Source organism: Carcharhinus amblyrhynchos, chromosome 11, assembly GCF_965287045.1.
Source record: "Carcharhinus amblyrhynchos chromosome 11, sCarAmb.v2.hapA, whole genome shotgun sequence".
Classification (NCBI taxonomy): Eukaryota; Metazoa; Chordata; class Chondrichthyes; order Carcharhiniformes; family Carcharhinidae; genus Carcharhinus; species Carcharhinus amblyrhynchos.
This window is the reverse complement of record NC_137334.1, coordinates 95,435,959-95,449,561: the sequence shown is the minus strand read 5'-3', so window position 1 is coordinate 95,449,561 and position 13,603 is coordinate 95,435,959. Positions and strand designations below refer to the sequence as shown.

General features: G+C 48.5%; 1 protein-coding gene across 1 annotated transcript in view; it reads left to right on the top strand.

Moving 5' to 3' along the window:
* LOC145350232 (SPRY domain-containing protein 3-like) overlaps positions 1-13,603 on the top strand; it is a 321,444-nt gene that overhangs the window by 198,092 nt on the left and 109,749 nt on the right. The window lies entirely within an intron of this gene.

Here is a 13,603-nt window from a genome sequence, read left to right as displayed (position 1 = left end):
GTCAGAGGGTCAGTACTGAGGGAGTGCCGCACTGTCAGAGGGTCAGTGCTGAGGGAGTGCCGCACTGTCAGAGGGTCAGTACTGAGGGAGTGCCACACTGTCAGAGGGTCAGTGCTGACGGAGTGCCGCACTGTCAGAGGGTCAGTACTGAGGGAGTGCCACACTGTCAGAGGGTCAGTGCTGAGGGAGTGCCACACTGTCAGAGGGTCAGTGCTGAGGGAGTGCCACACTGTCAGAGGGTCAGTGCTGAGGGAGTGCCACACTGTCAGAGGGTCAGTGCTGAGGGAGTGCCACACTGTCAGAGGGTCAGTACTGAGGGAGTGCCACACTGTCAGAGGGTCAGTGCTGAGGGAGTGCCACACTGTCAGAGGGTCAGTGCTGAGGGAGTGCCGCACTGTCAGAGGGTCAGTACTGAGGGAGTGCCGCACTGTCAGAGGGTCAGTGCTGAGGGAGTGCCGCACTGTCAGAGGGTCAGTGCTGAGGGAGTGCCGCACTGTCAGAGGGTCAGTGCTGAGGGAGTGCTGCACTGTCAGAGGGTCAGTGCTGAGGGAGTGCCGCACTGTCAGAGGGTCAGTACTGAGGGAGTGGATGAAGCCACCATTATTTTATCTCAGTGCCTATTCTGGGTAACTGGAACCAGGAGGTCCGGCTGCTGACGAGCCTCCCCCCCGCCCTCCCCCCATTTCCGCACCCTCCACCCTATCACCCCGTGTCCTGCTGAGTCGCTCACATGACTCTGGCCTCTGATTGGCTGCCAGTTGTTGAGGATGGATTTTTATCCCTTCCCCCACCTTGCCATTTCCCCCACCCTCACCCAAATCCCCCCCCGGATAGCAACCCAGACAGCAAGCCAGACAGCAAGCCAGACAGCAACCCAGACAGCAAGCCAGACAGTAATCCCTTCCCTTATAGAGGTCTATAAAATAATGTGGGGCGCAGATCAGCTAGATAGTCAATATCTTTTCCCAAAGGTAGGGGAGTCTAAAATTAGAAGGTTTAAGGTGAGAGGGGAGAGATACAAAAGTGTCCAGAGGGGCAATTTTTTCACGCAAAGAGTGGTGAGTGTCTGGACCAAGCTGCCAGAGGTAGTAGTAGAGACGGGTACAATTTTATCTTTCAAAATGCATTCAGACAGTTACATGGGTACGATGGGTATAGAGGGATATGGGCCAAATGTGGGCAATTGGGATTAGCTTAGGGGTTTTAAGAAAAGGGCGGCATGGACAAGTTGGGCCGAAGGGCCTGTTTCCATGCTGTAAACCTCTATGACGCGGACAGTACCCCATACATCAACTCAGACAGCAACCCAGACATTAACCCAGACATTACCCTGGACAGTACCCGAGACAGCAAATCAGACAGTGCCCCAGACAGCTACACAGACAGCAACCCGGACAGTAACTGAGACAGCAACCCAGATATTAACTCAGACAGTACCCCAGACAGTAATTTAGACTGGAACCCAGACAATAAACCAGACCGGAACTCAGACAGTTACCCAGACTCTAACCCCCCAGTAATCCAGAGGGGAACTCAGAGACAGCGCAGATGAGGAAATGTCTACACCTTTAGCTTTGTCTCCATCGTTACCCCTGAACACAAGTTCCTCTTGTTACCGTAAACTGGCTGGTCTGTTAGAATGATCTGAGCTGAGGGAATAGATCTAGCCTCAGGATACCAGAGGGAATCTCACTAGTTCTTTGTCGCAGTGTCTGAGTGTATGTTTGTGTGATGGAGGTGAAGATGGTGGGAAGAGGTCTCTGCGTACTCTCTTTTCCAGAATCCTTGCCTCGCGTTGTCTCTGTCTCACTCTATCTCTGTCAGTTTGCTCTTCCTCAGTCTCTGACTCTTGCGCCTCGTGTGTGTCTCTCTCACTTTCGCTATGTGAGTCTCTCAGTAGCTCTCTACCCATGTCTTCCTCTCACTGTTTCTCTGTCTCATTCTATCTCTCTCTCTCTCTCTGTGCTCTCTCTTTCTGCTCTTTCTCTCTCCTCCCTCTCTCTTTCTCTGTCTTCCACTGTCTGAGTCCCGTAGCCCTTGGATTCTGCTGGCGATATTGTCACGCTATCGGAGAGAGGGTGTTAGCATTGAAATCTTGGGTTGGTGCCAATGCTGCTTTTTGGAGTGGAATCAACAGTTGAGATGAACAATGCAAAGGAAAGTTGGCTGGAAGTTTGATGTGAGACAAATTGATGAACTTTCCTGCCTGTTGATGAATGGCAGTCTGGGGAAGAGGGAATGCCATTTGTAAAGTGAGAGCTACCTTTCTGAAAAACACTTGAGATTCTCTCAGATTCAGAGTGCAAACAGGTCTGTGCCTGTCATCTTTAAGTAGGAAAGTTACTCCTTAAAGAAGCCCTGTCCTCCTCTGGTTGACAAGAGGATGTTTTCTGGTTAGTAAGTAGCTGTTGTCTTGTTGTTAGGAGGAGGATGTTGGATCATCAGTCTGAGGTTATTGTCTCTTTGAATTTGATTTGATTTATTATTGTCACATGTATTAATATAAAGTGAAAAGTATTATTTATTGCACGCTATATAGACAAAGCATACCAATCATAGATAAGGAAATGAGAGAGTGCAGAATGTAGTATTGCAGTCATAGCTAGTGTTTAGAGAAAGGTCAACTTAATGCAAGGTAGGTCCATTCAAAAGTCTGATAGCAGCAGGGAAGAAGCTGTTCTTGAGTCGGTCGGTACGGGACCTCAGACTTTTGTATCTTTTTCCTGATGGAAGAAGTTGGAAGAGAGAATGTCCGGGGTGCGTGGGGTCGTTAATTATGCCAGCTGCTTTTCCTAGGCAGCGGAAAGTGTAGACAGAGTCAGTGGATGGGAGGCTGGTGTCTTATTGTGAGGACAATATCAGCTCATTATCCTGAGGTTTTTTCCCTCCTTGATAAGGTCCATGAGTCAGACCCGGCAGCAAGGGCCCCCCTGCTCACCATAGTCTGAGCTGACCCTCAACAGGGTGGTATCCAGGAAAGTGACGATTGTACTGAGGTCACTACTTCACCCATGGACCCCATTCCCCAGGCACTCACCTGGTGAAGAGGCAATGTTCCAAAAACCCGTGTTACCAAATAAACCTCCTGGACTTTTCGGACCTGGGCGGAGAACGGCTGAAAAATCCCACCCTATATAACAGAAAGGCAATAGACAGGATCCTGCCGCCTCACCTCCTCTAACCTCGAGTGAACCACTAATAACAAACACAAATGGCTAGAATGGGTCAATTTGCCCATCGATTCTCCCCACACACACGGCTCCAGGGTATTAAACTAGAACATTCCCACCACCTCCCCCGTTTCAGCCTCCTTCACTCTCCACTCCTTGCCTCCAACCCCCATCCCCCTCCACCATCGCCTGCTCTTCTCGTAAGGACCCTCCCCCCCCACCGCGCTTCACCCTCTACTGCCCCATGTGCCGTCCCAGTTTAACCTGAGGGACCGTACCGAGAGAGAGGGGCAGGAAGGGTTTATAAAGAAGGATGAGCAGAAACATTGTCAGGCTGGTCAGCTGTGTTGCTCAGTGTTGCTCAGATGGAGAAGTGAGATTTGGGATGAGTTAAGACACGGATGGAAGAGGTTTGGCTGAGTTTACAGATGAATGTGGGAAATCAGCCAGGAGGGAATTGGAAGTTCGATTCTCGAAGGAATAAGGGATGAGGGTTTGGGCAGCGGGGGGGCTGTGTCAGGTGAAATCGGACCATGTTCCAGCTGTAGGATTTAGAGATTGTAGTGATGGTGTGTGTGTTACGATGAGGAAGCCTTCAATCACAGGTCATTTATTGAAGAAAAGCGAAAAGTATATGCAAGAAGCTTAATGCGAGTACACGTCTACTTCCACCAACTACCCGCCTCACACTAGAGATTCCCTCCTACCAAGACCCTCACCCTAACCTCCGATAGGTGCTCGTTCACAAAATTCCTCCTGTTCAGCCTCAGGAGACCCACAAACACCCACCTCTTAAAGGGGCCACACGACCATGGTGTGAATATGAAGTTAGAAATAAGATGGCAAAATAGGAAACATATCGGTTCAGAGCAATTAGACCATGGAGATGCTGGTGTCCAGTCACACCTCTTTATCTCACTGTAAGACCCTGCGTTTCCCAAGCTTCTTGTCCTAACTCTCCACGCCTTGACACCCTTCCTGAAGTGATGGGACTCCAGACTGGACATAAGTCTGGACTTAACAAGTGATTTAATCAGGTTTTTTTATTTGATTTATAAATGTCACATGTATTAGCATACAGTAAAAAGTATTGTTTCTTGCACGCAAAACAAAGCATACTGCTCATAGAGAAGGAAACGAGAGAGTGCAAAATGTAGTGTTACAGTCACCGCGAGGGTGTAGAGGAAGATCAACTTAATGCAAGGTAAGTCCATTCAAAAGTCTGACAGCAGCAGGGAAGAAGCTGTTCTTGAGTCGGTTGGTACGTGACCTCAGACTTTTGTATCTTTTTCCTGATGGAAGAAGGTGGAAGAGAGAATGTCCGGGGTGTGTGGGATCCTTAATTATACTGACTGCTTTTCAGAGGCAGCAAGAAGTGTAGACAGAGTCAATGGATAGGAGGTTGGTTTGCATTTTGGATTAGGCTTCGTTCATGATTGTTAATAGTTCATTGCGGTCTTGGGCAGAGCAGGAGCCCAGACCAAGCTGTGATACAACCAGAAAGAATGCTTTCTGTGGTACATCTGTAAAAGTTGGTGAGAGCCATAGCTGACATGCCAAATTTCCTTAGTATTCTGAGCAAGTAGAGGCATTGATGGGCTTTCTTAACTATAACATCAGTGTTGAGGGACCAGGAAAGGTTGTTGGTGATTTGGACACCCAGAAACTTGAAGTTCTCAACCATTTCCACTTTGTCCCGATTGATGTAGACAGAGGAATGTTTTCCTTTACGCTTCCTGAAGTTGATGACTATCTGCTTCATTTTTTTGACATTGAGAGAGAGGGAGAGATTATTGTTGCTGCATCAGTTTATCTGATTCTCTATCTCATTCCTGTACTCTATCTCTTCATTGTTTGAGATCCAACTCACTGCGGTGGCGTTAGCAAACTGGAAAATTGGGTTGGAGGGGAATTTGGCCGCACAGTCAGAGGTGTAGTAGGGGGCTGAGAACGCAGCCTTGTGGGGCACCGGTGTTGAGGATGATCGTGGAGGAGGTGTTGTTGCTAACACAAATACAGAAAGTGTGGGAAACTCCCAATGGGTCTGGCAGCACCTATGTCAAGAGAAACAGAGTTAATGTTTCAATTCAGTGTGACTCTTCAGGTGAAAGAACAACTTGTTTCTAATTTTCCCTCTTTTCCACCACCAATGACAGCTTTTTGTTTATTCATTTGTGGGACATGGGCGTCGCTGGCTGGCCAGCATTTATTGCCCATCCTGAGTTGCCCTTGAGAAGGTGGTGGTGAGCTGCCTTCTTGAATCATTGCAGACCACGTGCTGTGGGTTGACCCACAATGCGGGTGGGGAGGGAATTCCAGGATTTTGACCCCGTAACTGCAAAGGAATGGAGATATATTTCCAAGTCAGGATCCATCTGTGTGGCTCCAAGCGCCCACTGGCACTTACAATGGGGCTGAGGCAGAGGGGCGGTGAATGGGTTAAACAACAGAAATCACACACCCCAGCTTGAACCAATTGTTCCAAGAGTGTCTTGAAGGGGAACTTGCAGATGGTGCTGTTTCCATTTATCTGCTGCTCTTGTTCTTTGAGATGGAAGTGGTCACGGGTTTGGAAAGTGCTGCCTAAGGATCTTTGATGAATTGCTGCAGTGGATCTGTAGATAGTGCACACTGCTTCTCGTGTACACACTGCGACACTGGTGTAGGGATCGAACGTTTGTGGATAGGGTGCTAAGCAAGCGGGGCTGCTTTGTCCCGGGTGGTGTCGAGATTCTTGAGTGTTGTTGGAGCTGCACCCATCCAGGCAAGTGGGGAGTATTCCATCACACTCCTGACTTGTGCCTTGTAGATGTTGGACAGGCTTTGGGGAGCCAGGAGGTGAGTTATTCACCGCAGTATTCCTAGCCTTTGACCTGCTCTGTTAGCCACTGTGTTTATGTGGTGAGTCTGGTTGAGTTTCTGGTCAATGGTGACCCCAAGGGTGTTGACAGTGGGGGATTCAGTAATGGTAACACCAGTGAATGTTAAGGGATGTCATTTTTAAATAGCAATAAACCACTGCTCCACATTTGATGTTTACAAGCTGAGTGTGCTGCTCTGAATGGACACTTTGACACTGGCACTTACAATGGGGCTGAGGCAGAGGGGCGGTGAATGGGTTAAACAACAGAAATCACACACCCCAGCTTGAACCAATTGTTCCAAGAGGGACGGGTGACAGATAACCCGAAGCTGGCAAAAAGGAACTGTGCATTCTGGATCAAATCATTTCCCTTTGTCATCAAACTCATTAAGATCCAGACTAATACTTTCGCCAGATGCCACTGATCACTGTGTTGAAAGATAAGCTGGGTTGTCAGGGAGTTACATTACCCGAACTCAATGGCTGCCTTCTCATTACACCGGAGCAAAAGTCTCAGTACGCGATCGAGTTCCATCGTATAAATCTTTCACTAACAATATTTTATTTTAACTCATTTCACTTTTCTGTAAAGATTAGGTGTCTCTTTTTCTCCTTTCCCACACCCCCCACCCCACCCCCCCTTCATTAGTGTTTTGCCCTCAGAGAATCACTGAAACTGGGGGAGTGAGTACCGATGGCAGTGACTGACAACGTCCCACGCTGCCACAGAGAGGAGAATGGGGAAAGGACTTGCCTTCTCCAGTCACCCCTTCTACCCAGTTAACCAAAATCAATCTCTCTCCTCAAGAGTTTAATTCCTAAAAAAAAACCCAGGAAATGGTGATAAATCCTTTTAAAATACTAGTGCAGTTCAGCTGGTGTTTGGGTCCAATTCTGGGCACTGCATTTAGGAAGGAAATGAAAGATTTGGCGAGGATACAGAGAGATTTATTAGGATAGTTCTAGGGATTAAGGTTCTATGGCGAAATGACAGAATTGGATTGATCTCCTCAGAACAGAGAGGCTTGAAAAGAGATCCTAAAAAAGAGGAATAAGGGAAGGCCCTTCAGCCTATCAATCCTGCTCCTCCATTGGATAAGATGACTGATCTTTCACTTCAACACCAACTTATCAATTTATCTCCATGACTCTCAACTCAATTAGTCATTCAAGAAATATCAATCACAGTCTTAAATATTGCATGCAGTTAGATACAGAGTAAATCTCCCTGTACACTGTCCCCATCAAACACTCCCAGGACAGGTACAGCACAGGGTTAGATACAGAGTAAAGCTCCCTCTACACTGTCCCCATCAAACACTCCCAGGACAGGTACAGCACAGGGTTAGATACAGAGTAAAGCTCCCTCTACACTGTCCCCCATCAAACACTCCCAGGACAGGTACAGCACAGGGTTAGATACAGAGTAAAGCTCTCTCTACACTGTCCCCATCAAACACTCCCAGGACAGGGACAGCACGGGGTTAGATACAGAGTAAAGCTCCCTCTACACTGTCCCCCATCAAACACTCCCAGGACAGGTACAGCACAGGGTTAGATACAAAGTAAAGCTCCCTCTACACTGTCCCCATCAAACACTCCCAGGACAGGTACAGCACGGGGTTAGATACAGAGTAAAGCTCCCTCTACACTGTCCCCATCAAACACACCCAGGACAGGTACAGCAAGGGGTTAGATACAGAGTAAAGCTCCCTCTACACTGTCCCCATCAAACATTCCCAGGACAGGTACAGCACGGGGTTAGATACAGAGTACAGCTCCCTCTACATGTCCCCATCAAACACTCCCAGGACAGGTACAGCACGGGGTTAGATACAGAGTAAAGCTCCCTCCACACTGTCCCCATCAAACACTCCCAGGGCAGGTACAGCACGGGGTTAGATACAGAGTAAAGCTCCCTCTACACTGTCCCCATCAAACACTCCCAGGACAGGTACAGCACAGGGTTAGATACAGAGTAAAGCTCCCTCTACACAGTCTCCACCAAACACTCTCAGGACAGGGACAGCACGGGGTTAGATACAGAGTAAAGCTCCCTCTACACTGTCCCCATCAAACACTCCCAGGACAGGGACAGCACGGGGTTAGATACAGAGTAAAGCTCACTCTACACTGTCCCCATCAAACACTCCCAGGACAGGTACAGCACGGGGTTAGATACAGAGTAAAGCTCCCTCTACACTGTCCCCCCATCAAACACTCCCAGTACAGGTACAGCACGGGGTTAGATACAGAGTAAAGCTCCCTCTACACTGTCCCCCCATCAAACACTCCCAGGACAGGTACAGCACGGGGTTAGATACAGAGTAAAGCTCCCTCTACACTGTCCCCCCATCAAACACTCCCAGTACAGGTACAGCACGGGGTTAGATAACATAAGAACATAAGAAATAGGAGCAGGAGTCGGCCATCTAGCCCCTCGAGCCTGCCCCACCATTCAATAAGATCATGGCTGATCTGAAGTGGCTCAGTTCCACTTTCCCGCCTTCTCCCCATAACCCTTAATCCCCTTGCCTATCAAAAACCTATCTACCCGCGTCTTAAATATATTTAGCGAGGTAGCCTCCACCACTTCAACAGGCAGAGAATTCCCGAGTTTCACCGTCCTTTCAGTGAAGAAGTTCCTCCTCAACTCCGTTCTAAACTGCCCCCCTTATCTCGAGGCTGTGCCCTCTAGTCCTGCTGTCCTTTCTGAGCAGGAACAGCCTCTCCACCTCTATCCTTTCCATCCCTTTCATCATCTTATACGTCTCAATGAGATCTCCCCTCATCCTTCTAAACTCTAACGAGTACAAGCCCAGTCTATTCAGCCTCTCCTCATAGCTCAACCCCCTGAGCTCCGGTATCAGCCTAGTGAACCTCCTCTGCACTCCCCCCAAGGCCAAAATATCCTTGCACAAGTGCAGCGACCAAAACTGCACACAGTACTCTAGCTGCGGCCTCACCAATGCCCTATACAGCTGCAGCCAGACCTCCCTACTTTTATATTCAATCCCCCTCGCTATGAAGGCCAGCATCCCATTCACCTTCCTGACCACCTGCTGCACCTGTAGGCTGGGTTTTTGCGACTCATGCACAAGGACTCCCAGGTCCCTCTGCACCGTCGCCTTCTGCAGCTTTTTGCCCTGTAAGTAGTAGTCCTTCCTACTATTATTCCTACCAAAGTGGATAACATCACACTTGCCAACATTAAATTCCATTTGCCAGCTCCTGGCCCATTCACCCAGCCTATCTAGATCCCTCTGTAGACTCTCCACACCCTCCGCACAATTTGCCGTTCCACCAATCTTGGTGTCATCAGCAAATTTCGACACCATACACTCAGTTCCCTCCTCCAGATCATCTATATAAATGGTAAATAGCTGAGGCCCCAGCACCGACCCCTGGGGCACTCCACTAGTCACCATCCGCCCATCCGAATAGCACCCATTGATGCCCACTCTCTGCCTCCTATTTGACAGCCAATCCCCTATCCACGCTAACACCCTACCCCCAACTCCATGCCCCCTAACCTTCTGTAACAACCTTTTGTGCGGCACCTTATCAAACGCCTTCTGAAAATCGAGAAACACCACATCCACCGGTTCTCCTCTATCCACCGCACTAGACACATCCTCATAGAATTCCAATAAATTCGTCAGACACGAATACAGAGTAAAGCTCCCTCTACACTGTCCCCATCAAACACTCCCAGGACAGGTACAGCACGGGGTTAGATACAGAGTAAAGCTCCCTCTACACTGTCCCCATCAAATACTCCCAGGACAGGTACAGCTTGGGATTTGATTTTATTTATTATTGTCACATGTATTAACATAGAGTGAAAAGTATTGTTTTTTGCACACTGTAGTGACAAAGCATACCGTTCGTAGAGAAGGAAACGAGAGAGTGCAGAACGTAGTATTACAGTCATAGCTAGGGTGTAGAGAAAGATCAACTTAATGCGAGGTAAGTACATTCAAAAGTCCGACAGCAGCAGGGAAGAAGCTGTTATTGAGTCGGTTGGTACATGACTTCAGACCTTTGTATCTTTTTCCCGAAGGGAGAAGGTGGAAGAGAGAATGCCCACGGTGTGTGGGATCCTTAATAATGCTGGCTGCTTTGCAGAGGCAGCGGGAAGTGTAGACAGAGTCAATGGATGGGAGACTGGTTTACGTGATGGATTGGGCTACATTCACGGCCTTTTGTAGTTTCTTGTGGTCTTGGGCAGAGCAGGAGTCCATACCAAGCTGTGTTACAGCCAGAAAAATATTTTCTACGGTCCATCTGTAAAAATTGGTGAGAATCGTATTGGACATGCCAAATTTCCTTAGTCTTCTGAGAAAGTAGAGGCATTGATGGGCTTTCATAACTATAGTGTTGGCATGGGAGGACCAGGACAGGTTGTTGGTGATCTGGACACCTAGAAACTTGAAGCTCTCGACCCTTCCTACTTCATCCCAGTTGATGTAGACAGAGCATGTTCTCCTTTACGTTTCCTGAAGTTGATGACAATCTCCTTCATTTTGTTGAGATTGAGGGAGAGATTATTGTTGCCGCACCAGTTCACCAGATTCTCTATCTCTTTCCTGTACTCTGTTTCATCATTGTTTGAGATCTGACCCACTACGGTGGTGTCGTCAGCAAACTTGAAAATCGAATTGGAGGGGAATTTGGCCACACAGTCAGAGGGTATGAGGAGTATAGTAGGGGGCTGAGAACACAGCCTTGTGGGGCACTGGTGTTGAGGATGTTTGTGGAGGAGGTGTTGTTGCCTACCCTTACTGATTGTGGTCTGTGGGTTCGGAAGTTCAGGATCCAATGCAGAGGGAGGAGCTGAGGCCCAGATCACAGAGTTTGGAGATGAGTTTTTGTGGGAATAATGGTGTTGAAGGCTGAGCTGTAGTCAATAAATAGGAGTCTGACGTAGATGTCCTTGTTATCTCGGTATTCTAGGGTTGAGTGCAGGGCCAGGGAGATGGTGTCTGCTGTGGACCTGTTGCGGCGGTAGGCAAACTGTAGTGGATCCAGGCAGTCCAGGAGGCTGGGATTGATTTTGAAGCACTTCATAATGATGGGTGTCAGAGCTACTAGCCGATAGTCATTAAGGCACACTGCTTGGCTTTTCTTAGGTACCGGGATGACGGTCATCTTCTTGAAGCAGATAGGGACCTCAGATTGTTGTAAAGAGAGGTTAAAGTTATCTGTGAATACCACAGCTAGCTGATCTGTGCAGGATCTGAGTGCTCCACTGTGTACCCTCCGGGCCACTTTCAATGGGTTAACCTTCAAGAAAGCTGCTCTGTCATCTGCAATGATGACCCCAGATACAGGTTCATCCAGGGCTTTCAGGGTGGAGCGCATGCGCTCGCTGATCTCTTGCTCAAAACGGGCATAGAATGCATTGAGCTCATCAGGGAGGGGTGCGTTGGAGCCGGCGATTTTAGATGCCTTCATCTTTAGCCTGTTATGTCTTGTAGACCTTGCCATAGTCGGCGGGGGTTGGTGTGGCTAGCCTGGGACTCACGCTTGGAACGGTATTGTCTTTTGGCATTTTTGATGGATGTCCTTAGATCGTATCTGGCTTCCTTGTATAGGTCAGTGTCACCTGACTTGATGCCTCAGATCTGGACTTCAGCAAGCTGTGGATATCCCTGTTCATTCTGGTTGGGAAACATGCGGATTTGCTTCTTTGGCACACAGTCTTCTACACACTTACTGATGAAATCAGTTACTGTAGTGGCGTACTCACTCAGGCTGGTCACAAGAGTTTTTAAATACTGACCAGTCCACTGACTCCAAGCAGCCCTGTAGGGGATCATCTGATTCCTCAGACCAACAGTGCATGGCTTTCTTTGACAGATACTCCTGCTTCAGTTTTGCCTTGTAAGCCGGGAGCAGGAGCACAGCCTTGTGGGCGATAGAGCGGGAGGCGTGTTTGATATTTGTGTAGCAGGGGTCTAGGATGTTTGGGCCTCTGGTGGAACAGGAGGTGTGTTGGTGATAAGTTGGTAGTACGTTCTTCAGCTTGGCCTGATTGAAGTTCCCAGCCCCAATGAACAAGGCCTCGGGATGTTTCGTCTCAAGGCTATTCATAGTGGTGTATATTTCATCCAGCCCAATCTTCACATCCACACGGGTGGGATATAACTCGCGTGGAAGGTAGTAGGGGTGGCATTTTAGCATCATGTGTTCTGCTCTGTCTGAGGCCAGAACTCTCCATTCACCTGACGAAGGGGCTAACCCCGAAAGCTTGTGAATCTATTATCAAATAAATCGGTTGGACTAAAACCTGGTGTTGTCAGACTTTTTACTGTGTTTACGCCAGTCCAACGCCGGCATACCCACGTCATAAGAACATAAGAACATAAGAAATAGGAGCAGGAGTAGGCCAACTAGCCCTTCGATCCTGCCCCGCCATTCAATAAGATCATGGCTGATCTGTCGTGGCTCAGTTCCACATTCCCGCCCTCTCCCCATAACCCTTAATCCCCTCTCTTATCAAAAACCCATCAACCCGTGTCTTAAAAATATTTAGCAAGGTAGCCTCCACCACTTCAACGGGCAGAGAATTCCAGAGATTCACCACCCTTTGAGTGAAGAAGTTCCTCCTCAACTCCGTTCTAAACTGCCCCCCCTTTATCTTGAGGCTGTGCCCCCTAGTCCTAATATCCTTTCTGAGCAGGAAGAGTCTCTCCACCTCTATCCTATCCATCCCATTCATCATCTTATACGTCTCAATGAGATCTCCCCTCATTCTTCTAAACTCTAACGAGTACAAGCCTAATTTATTCAGCCTCTCCTCATAGCTCAACCCCCTCAACTCCGGCATCAGCCTAGTAAACCTCCTCTGCACTCCCTCCAAGGCCAAAATATCCTTGCGTAAGTACGGCGCCCAAAACTGCACACAGTACTCCAGTTGCGGCCTCACCAATGCCCTATACAGCCGCAGCAAGACCTCCCTACTTTTATATTCATTCCCCCTCGCGATGAAGGCCAGCATCCCATTCGCCTTCCTGACCACCTGCTGCATCTGCAGGCTGGGTTTTTGCGACTCATGCACAAGGACCCCGAGGTCCCTCTGCACCGTCGCCTGCTGCAGTTTTTCTCCACGTAAGTAATAACCCTTCCTACCATTATTCCTACCAAAGTGGACCACCTCGCACTTGCCAACATTAAATTCCATTTGCCAGTTCCTGGCCCATTCGCCCAGCCTATCTAGATCCTTCTGTAGACTCTCCCCACCCTCCGCACAATTTGCCGTTCCACCAATTTTGGTGTCATCAGCAAATTTCTACACCCTACACTCGGTTCCCTCCTCCAGATCATCTATATAAATGGTAAAAAGCTGAGGCCCCAGCACCGACCCCGGGGCACTCCACTAGTCACCATCCGCCAATCCGAATAGCACCCATTGACCCCCACTCTCTGTCTCATGAGCAGAAAGTTGCCAGTGTTGTTAGTTCTAGGCATCTTGGTTGATCATTCATTGATATCATTTCAAGTTATTTCAAATCCATATTGAGGCTGTTATAATGGACAGCATTGTTGCTCACTCAGAATGGGGAAG